This window comes from Olea europaea, chromosome 10 (assembly GCF_002742605.1).
Source record: "Olea europaea var. sylvestris chromosome 10, O_europaea_v1, whole genome shotgun sequence".
Taxonomy (NCBI): domain Eukaryota; kingdom Viridiplantae; phylum Streptophyta; class Magnoliopsida; order Lamiales; family Oleaceae; genus Olea; species Olea europaea.
Window position 1 is genome coordinate 545,986 of NC_036246.1, and position 8,904 is coordinate 554,889.

The 8,904-nt window shown below is 32.6% G+C and overlaps 1 protein-coding gene across 3 annotated transcripts in view; it reads left to right on the forward strand.

The window, feature by feature from the left end:
- The first annotated feature begins 8,219 nt into the window (after nucleotides 1-8,219).
- Nucleotides 8,220-8,904, forward strand: part of LOC111400784 (OTU domain-containing protein DDB_G0284757) — a 15,604-nt gene continuing 14,919 nt past the window's right edge. For 2 of the 3 annotated variants that reach the window (XM_023028183.1, XM_023028185.1), the window contains exon 1: nucleotides 8,321-8,497. The gene's annotated coding sequence lies outside the window, so the exon portion shown is untranslated. Of the gene's footprint in view, nucleotides 8,498-8,904 lie in introns of all 3 variants that reach the window. The other variant, XM_023028184.1, reaches the window with a different exon arrangement.

Consider the following 8,904-nt stretch of genomic DNA (forward strand, 5'->3'; position numbering starts at 1 on the left):
TAAAGGTATCGAGAAAATTATTATTCTTTTAAAGTTTAGAAATTGTAGCTCTAACTAGCATTAATACAAATATCTTTAATTTTTATTAATCAATTATTCAAGGTGTAATATATGAAATGGGGAGTTTTCTAGATCATATAAATTTTGTTAAGTTAGTTCCAATTGAGATACTCTATGAGTCTTCCCGGTTATAGGACAAAATGTGGTACAAAAAGAAAAATGGTACTTATTAGTTCCTATTTTCTTTACACCTTTACTACCAATTTTATCACAATGTATATTTGAGAATTTAATTTTCTAAGGTTATAATTTTAATGACTGAATGGAGAATTGGTTCTACCTTGCAGTATGTTTGAAAGAGGTAAATTGTAAGATCATATACTTACTCAATTCAGGTTGGATATCCTTGAAATAGGGGGTATTAAATTATTTAATAGAGTTTTCTTTTCTTTGGTTAATGTTCGAAGAGAAATTGGATGAATATTGAAATGATACACTTTTATTTAAATCTATCTAAGTTATTCTTATTTATTATGACGCTAACATTTTGTGAAAGTGTTTAAAAATATTTGCAGACGTGAAAAATTTCAAAAAAACTCCACAACGATGGATATCTTTGGAATGTGAAGGTGTTTAATATAGATACACCTTATATTTTTTTTTCTAGTTGTAAACTAACTCTTGAATAATGCTAAAAAAAAAAAAATGAATTTGAAGATTACATGTGAAATGCAAGAGCTCTATGGATGTATTTTCCCAAACGTGTTACTAGAAGCCAATATCCGAAATTTTATTATAATTATATATGTGATATTGACATTTTAGAAAATTCTTAGGTGACTTTGCATATATGTAGATGGGCAAGTGAAGAAGAAAAGCTTTGCAAATTAATGGTACCAATTTATTGTTCAAGAAGAACATGAATATATATAGTCCGAGATAGACATACATAAATTATCGAGGGGATGAGTTTAAGCCCAAAAGGAAGTCACCTCCTAGAGTAACCCAACCTTTGTGATTAGAGATCCTATGAAGAAGGTTCAATGTGATAGAAATAACCCATATTGCATGACTTGTACTCATCCCTATGGTGATATAGTGCTAATAATAATATGATGTTAGGAAGGGTTTAATCCTAAATGAGTACCGAGACGAGAATTCTCACGGGATGTGTGTCACACACACCCTTTGAGGATTCACCTATGTAAGAGTTGTCATGAGGTCGTGTCTATATGATTGAATTATTTCCTAGAGACTCTTACTAGAATCAAGATTAGAGCGCATGGCCATTAAAAGCGTTATCCTCCATGAACTGAGTCTAAATTGATACTGTATGTGAAATAATTGAAATTTGGTCAAAGGGATCTAATTCAAGGCTTATTTCATAATGACTCCCTTGAATGAAAATTATTATCACTAAGTGAGTCTCAAATCCAAAAAATTCCTAGTTATATATATATATATATATATATTTGAAAATTTAAAACTTGTGAGGGATTGTTGGAAAATAAATAATTTAAGTTTTAAAATTTCAAATTAATAATTTGTTGTTTCAATTTTATACAAAATTAAATTAATAATATTATGGTGTAACATACATATTATAACTTATATTATAAATGTGGTTGTGGTTGTAACTTGGAATAAGTTTCAACATTTCCAAATTAAAACCTATTAATTTTTAGTTTTAATATAAATTTAGAAGACCATAATTCATATGATAACTTGTATGTTTTCTCATTATTATAGGTATTAAAGTTTTACACTATATAAGAGAGTCATTTATATAATTTGAGAGAACCACTTGAAGCATTATTTTTTCTACCATTTTATATTATACTTTTGGCATCTTGATAAATGCTCGTTCATTTATCTCCCTATGCTCGTTCATTTATCTCCCTATTAATTTTATCTTTGAGTCGTGAAGTGTCGAAAGAAACTGCACAAAAGGGAGGCAACACGACTTTAAGACAGCGTCGTCGATGTGACTCCCAAGGCTTGCTTTCTTTCTAACCATCTTCTTATTTTTATATTATTATTGAATTATGATTATGTCAATTAATTGATTATGCTAATTTATAAATAAATCTATATACAAATCACCCAATTTTTTCCAACAAAGACCAGCTAAATAATTAGCCCACGTTTGAGCCCCATTAATTTTTATTACATTATATTTCATTTTTCTCTCTCCTATTTTCAACCTCACAATCTTCCATAAAATAATATTACACGTAAATCGAAAATTTTTACTTTTTTTTCAACCACTAATTTTTCAAAAAATACTATTCCACACATTAATTTTTCCCCATAATGGGGGCCAAACAGGGGCTAATATAAAGACCATGGTGGTGAACAAATGGCTTAGTGTTCCATTTGTAAATTCATTGTAAATGGAATTTGCACCTACCATTTTGGTCCATTGGAATTTTAAATGGATTGTTAGTAATTTGTTTGGGTTATTTTTCACTTTTGATATATTGAGTTCAACATTAAACAGTTATTGGGAGATATTTCATATGTAAATTTTCACTTTCTATCATTGAGCAAAGTATTAATGAACGAATGTTCAATATGAAAGGATATTCAAAATGAAAATGATGTTGCAACAATTCGTATCCTATTTAAGATCATGATCAACCATCAAAATTTTGAAAACTAAGCGGCTAATTATTATGGTACACTTAAATATAATTTATACAAATATTATTGTTGACCCAAAAAAATGTGCTAATAGAATCTCGACCTCATCTCCCTCCGTCATGCGCATGCCACGTAATTTATGGATCCCAAGTCTAAGTCATATATTTATATATTGGTCGGACTTGAAATATAAACTGTCAAGTAGCAAATTTGCTCAAAAAGTATTAGTAGTTTCAACAAGCGATGACTTACGATCCGCCTAGAAAATATGCATCGATTTCAAATAGGTGAGGACTTACAAATTGCCTCAAGAATATAAGTCGCTCCAATAAGTAAGGATTTACGAACTGCCTCCAAAAATAGTTGTGTGGCCTAAATAAACAAGGGCTTATGAATTGCCTCAAAAGATGTCGCAAGTAATTTGTTGAAATTTCAACATCTCCTCTATAATATGAACTAAACCGATCTATAATACAAAAAAATATATCCACAGCACATATACCAAATAAATTTGGAGTCCACTTGCTCCTCAAATTACTCATGACAATAAAGTGAATGATAACATATCAAGTTTCTTCAAGATATAATATGCAGAGAGTCAGTCATGCATCATGGTAAATCATATGCTCACACAGCTTAGTATATCGACAGTGCTATAGTCTAGCAAGTAACATGATGTCTATAATAAAATGAAAACGATGATAACGTGGCATACGTACTGTTTGTAATGAAACAAGTGTCATTACTTGCTAGAAATGATGTGATATACGTACTTGACAGCAATAATATAATGCATATACTAGTAGTAACAATGTAATAATACTAAAACACTAATATCACAATAGTCCTCCAAAGTCGAATATTTATATGTGGGTCTGACATGAAATATAGCCACTATAATGAAACTGATGCAAAAGCAAGACTCCGAATATAAGCAGTAGCAACGATGCTCTAGGCATAAATAGATGAAATAAGCTGACATCCTTATATGGGGATAGCGCATTCATGTCAAAGGCTTTCTCCATGGTGTTTGATCCAGCCATGAAAGGGATTAACTTCTAAGGTAGCAAGGCATGGCTCCTTGTGGGAAGCATCACACTTATCCTTGTCGAGGCTTTTTTTATTTTTATTTTTTACCTCCTTGCAAGGGGTTTGCTCTTCTGTACAAGGGCTTCCTCCGTGGTTTTTGATCGAGCCATGGAAGGCTTCATCTTCATAGGTAGGTAATAAGGTGGGCTCACCTCTCTCCTTATGAAGTGGTAATTGACATCCTTGCATGGTAGATGATTCATCTATGTCAAAGCTTCCTGCATAGTGGATGATTCATCCAAGCATGGGATAATATAAGCTTTTTGAAGATAAGTAGATGTAATATGATTGAAGTAGAAGCAAAACTATGAAAGATAGGCAGCTACAATGCAGTCGATGCAGAGGCATGATGAGCTCTCTGAAAATAGATGTAGCTATGATGCAATAACCTATATGGTGAGGCATCTCGTAAAGTGAGGAATGAATATTGAGTTGATGGATCGTCTCGAACTATCGAAGTCTTATAAGCTAACCTCGGTTAGACGACGTTTTATAGCCAGGCTCGACGATAGTGAAAGGCGAGCGATAATCATCTTGTGAAGTTAGGAATAAACATCTAACAAGATGGAGAATAAACATCCCAAGAATAGCTCTCAAATTATTGGAGTCTTATAAGCAGCCTCGGATAGATGAGTGCTTATAGCTAAACTCGATGATAGTAAGAGGCGAGAAATAAACATTTCGCAAAGTCAGGAATAATCATCTGGCGAAGTGGGGAATAAGTGTCCTGTTAATAGCTCTCGAACTATCAGAGTCTTGTAAGCAGCCTTGGATAAATGAGGGCTTACGGCTAAGCTCGACAATAGCAAAGGACAAGGGATAATCACCTCACAAGTAAGGCCAAGAAAGGCTCCTTTTCCAATGGTACACACGTCTGGATGAGGTCAAAAAATGCTCCTTTTTCAAAGGCAAATGCTTTGAGATTCCACCTCTTCCTTTATTCAAGAAACAAGGACCCCAAGACACAACCTCTTTCTTTATTTAAGAAACGAGGAATTAAAGATATTGTCTCTTCCTTTATTCAAGGAACGAGAACTTATAAAATACCGCCTCTTCCTTTATCCAAGGAATAAGGACTCCAAAATGTTTTCTTTTCCTTAATTTACTCGAGGACCGAAGAATCCAAAATGCCACTTCTTCCTTTATCCAAGGAATGTGGACTCTAAAATATTGTCTCTTCCTTTATTTAAGGAACGATGACTTATAAAACATCGCATCCGATAATAAGAAATCCACTTCATCTGCGAGAAACTCGATGCATATGAAATAGGTAGAAACTACCAATATATGCCGGATCTAAGCACAAAATGGAGTTTAGATAGAGTATTGATATATCTTGAATATGCTAATAAATTTAAAAAAGACATTATTCACCAACATTGCATATTGCAACCTGTTTGTATATTAATTATTGAAGAATTGGGTCAAGCCTTCATTATTCATTGTCCATAGCCTAATCTTTCATACCTATAAAAATCTGTGATGTTATTTCCTTTTAAATATGCATTTCAAGCTCAACTACCTTAATGGTGAGGATAAAAGATTGTTAAATGATGAGTTGTTGTGGTGGTTTTGTTGTTGGGGGGAGGGGGGTTTAGTGGCTTTTGTTGGTTGTGCAAGTAGAAGTACGGGCGACGATGTTGGATCTATCGGCGGTTTTTGTGTGGTGGTGCAAGTGGAGGTGTTGACTGTGGTGGTGACGGCGATGGTGGATCTATCAACGATTTTTGTGTGTGGTGCAAGTGGAGGTGGTGGCGATGGTGGATTTGCCGATGATTTTTGTATGGTGGTGCAAGTGGAGATGTTGAAGTTGGTGGTGGCGACAATGGTGGATCTGCCGACGATTTTTGTGTAGTGCAAGTGTAGATGTTGACGGTGGTGGCGACGGTGGTTGATGATGGTGATGTTGCGGTGGTGGTAGTGTTGTGGTGCTAGCGATCATCGCAGGGTAGGGTGGTCACAAATGGCGATGGCAATAGTGTTGTTGGTGGTGGTACGTGACCCAATATTTGGTGTATGTGGCCAATTATTTGGTTTTCTGCGTCCAAATATGAAACCGTGACTTTAAAATTTGATAATTTATGATCGAGAAATAATTTGTGACCAATAAGTTTGAAAATATATGACCGATAGATAAACTATGACCTATAATTTTTTTTGATTTGTGATCAATGAAAAACACTGCGATCTATAAAATTTTTTATTTGTGACTTTGAAAAATCTGTGACCTAAACAATTTTTGATCTGCGACCTCGAAATAATCTATGATCAATTAATTTGATAATATGTGACTAATAAATAAGTTGTGACCAATAATTATTATATGTGATATAATTATGACCTTAAATTTTGAATTTTGAAACTTGACACCTGAAAATTGAATTGTGTCAAAGTTAACACTTGACTTTTAAATTTCCCCCCCTAGGCTACTGCTTAGGTTAGTAGGTGACATTGGCCCAAGGCCAGGCTCGATAAAGAACTTCAATCATGAAGCAGTGTTAAGGTTGAAATTAAAAGAAGATGCAAAGGGGACCTTGCCAATATTGCTACCATGATACATAGGTCATAATTGATACGTTTTTCTAAATAATATAAAGAGTACAAAAATTTAATAGTGCAAAATCATTGATCCAATATTAACTTTAGAAAATTGCCTAAATATCTATTATTATATATTGCTTTTAAATATTAATATTTTACCATGCACAAATTATTGAACGATAAAAACATGCCTTTATAAATTTCAAACATCACGTTCACATGAGACGTAGAATGATTTATGTGAATTGTGACATGTATAATGATTATTGTAACTGAAAAACATGTAGAGAAAATTATGAATCACCGGAGCACAATTTATTATTATCTTAATCTCAAAGATGTTAAAATGGAAGAGACGGTAAGTGGTGGTAAAATTTTAACAAAGAAATATGAGAGAGAGAATATTAATTATCCTTTAATAATCAGCAATTAAGTTCACGTTTGTGTATTATATAAATTAATATTATACATTTTCAAATAAATAATCTTGAATTATGACCTGGATTATGAAAAGCTTCTCAAACTTTGATAGTCGTGAAAATCTAATCATCAATTACTTAGCCTCTATTTGAACCTCATTCTTTAAAAACTCCTTTTTTTTTTTTTTTTTTTTCCTTCAAACTCATTTTTAACCATGGTTCCCTAAATAAAATAATTTTATACGTAACCAAAATTTTTTTCCTACTTTTTAACCATGCATCTTCAAAAATCGCTATTACAAAATTTATTTTCTCAAAACATGGGCTCAAACAAATAATTAATATTACAATTTCCTTTAGTGTAAATTACACATACACATGATTTTTAACTTTCCGATTCAAATTGAATATAAATTTTTTATTCAAAAATCAAGTGATAATTCAACTTTTAAATATTAATAATAACATTAAAAAATTAAATTAATCTACCCCAACCCTATATCACTCTCAAAGCCCTAAATCATTCAACTCTCTCTTTTCTCTTCTCTCTCTTTGTCATATATGGAAGATCACAGTCGAAAACCATCAACAAGCGTTGCGTGTAAACATTGCAATGCAATGACGTCTCATAATGTCGCGTACCGTTGTGTAGGGATGATGGGTTTTTAGGGTTATTTCTTCCTCCAATTTGTTGCTTAGCTAAAGTTTTGGGGTGATTTTTTATTGATTGTTGTAAGTGGTTTATAAATGGTAGTGATGGTGCTGGCGATGATAGTGCTAGCGGTTATGTTGCAGGGGATTATTATGTTGGTGGCAGTAGTGCAGGTGGTGCTGATGTTGATACAATGGTGAGATGGTGATGGTTCTAGTGGTGGTCAGAAATGGTGGTGCTGCTAGTGGTGGTGGTGAGTGGCAAGATGTTCAGTTGATGCTAGTGGTTAATTGGGATGAGGTGGGGCGGAGTGTGGTAGGAATGAAGAGTGCGTGAGACCAATTATTTGGGTTATTATGACAAATAAATTTGTTAATTTGTGCTAATAAATAATATGTGATAGATAAAATAGATATTTTATAACCAATAAATAATATGTAACCTAAAAAAAGTGATATTGCAACTAAATTTATAATCATGACTTACAATTTGTTACGTGGTAATTAATTAATTTGATAATTTGTAACCATAAAATAAGTTGTGATCTATAAAACTCGTGATTTGAGATCGAGAAATAATACGTGATTTATCAATTTGATAATGTGTAATAGAAAAATAAGTTGTAACTTATAAAATTTGTAATTTATCACTGTGACGTTTTGTAATTATGATTATGACGTTTTGTTATTGTAACTAATACATAACTATAATGATAAACTGTATATTATTGTGATATTAATATATTTAATTAATAAAAATATTTTTAATTATCTATTTAATTATGACTTGATTTTTAAAATTTTTAAACAAATTTTTTAATTTTGAATTTTTATATTTCAAAGACCTTTATGTTCCATCAATAATAGTACAGTCCTGCCTGAAATTGGCCCAATCTCGAGGCTTGGCCCAATGGTTTCAATTGGTTTCGACGTTGACAGTTTACCCACCAAACCAATAAAACATGCTATGATTCAACAATATATGTTTGTGAATTTGATAGAACGGATTTGTTTAGGCTTGAAAGATCTGTAATAAGAAAGATCAACCCCGAATGGCAGTTGATCTGCTAGTTTCCCAACTTCTCGTGGTTTCCTGCTTTCAATAGGCAGCGAGGCCAGATACCTCAAGGATCAGGATCTGGGAACCCGTCAAGGTAATATTATCTGAAACAGGTCGTCTCTTTCATTACATATACTCATTTACTCATTTCATTGTCATGAATAAATTTGTTGATGAATGTTAAACCTGGTGCCCTGTTAAACCTGTCGTCGATCTCGTACATTAATGAAGATGAGAAAATTTCGAGCGTGTTATCAGGTTTTGCTGCTCATGGGTACGATTATAATTACCTATCTCCTTCAACGTCACTAAATATGTTCATTTCTTTGGTACCAATTTCTTTTTAACAAAAATAAAATTGTAAATTACTTTCGCCAGCATCTTCTTTATTATCTATTCCATTTCCTTTAGATGGTGGGGATCGTAAAGATAATGGCTTTAGACAATTTTTCTTTATCACGTTTCTATTCAGAGAAGGGGGGGAGAGGACGAATTGCTTTT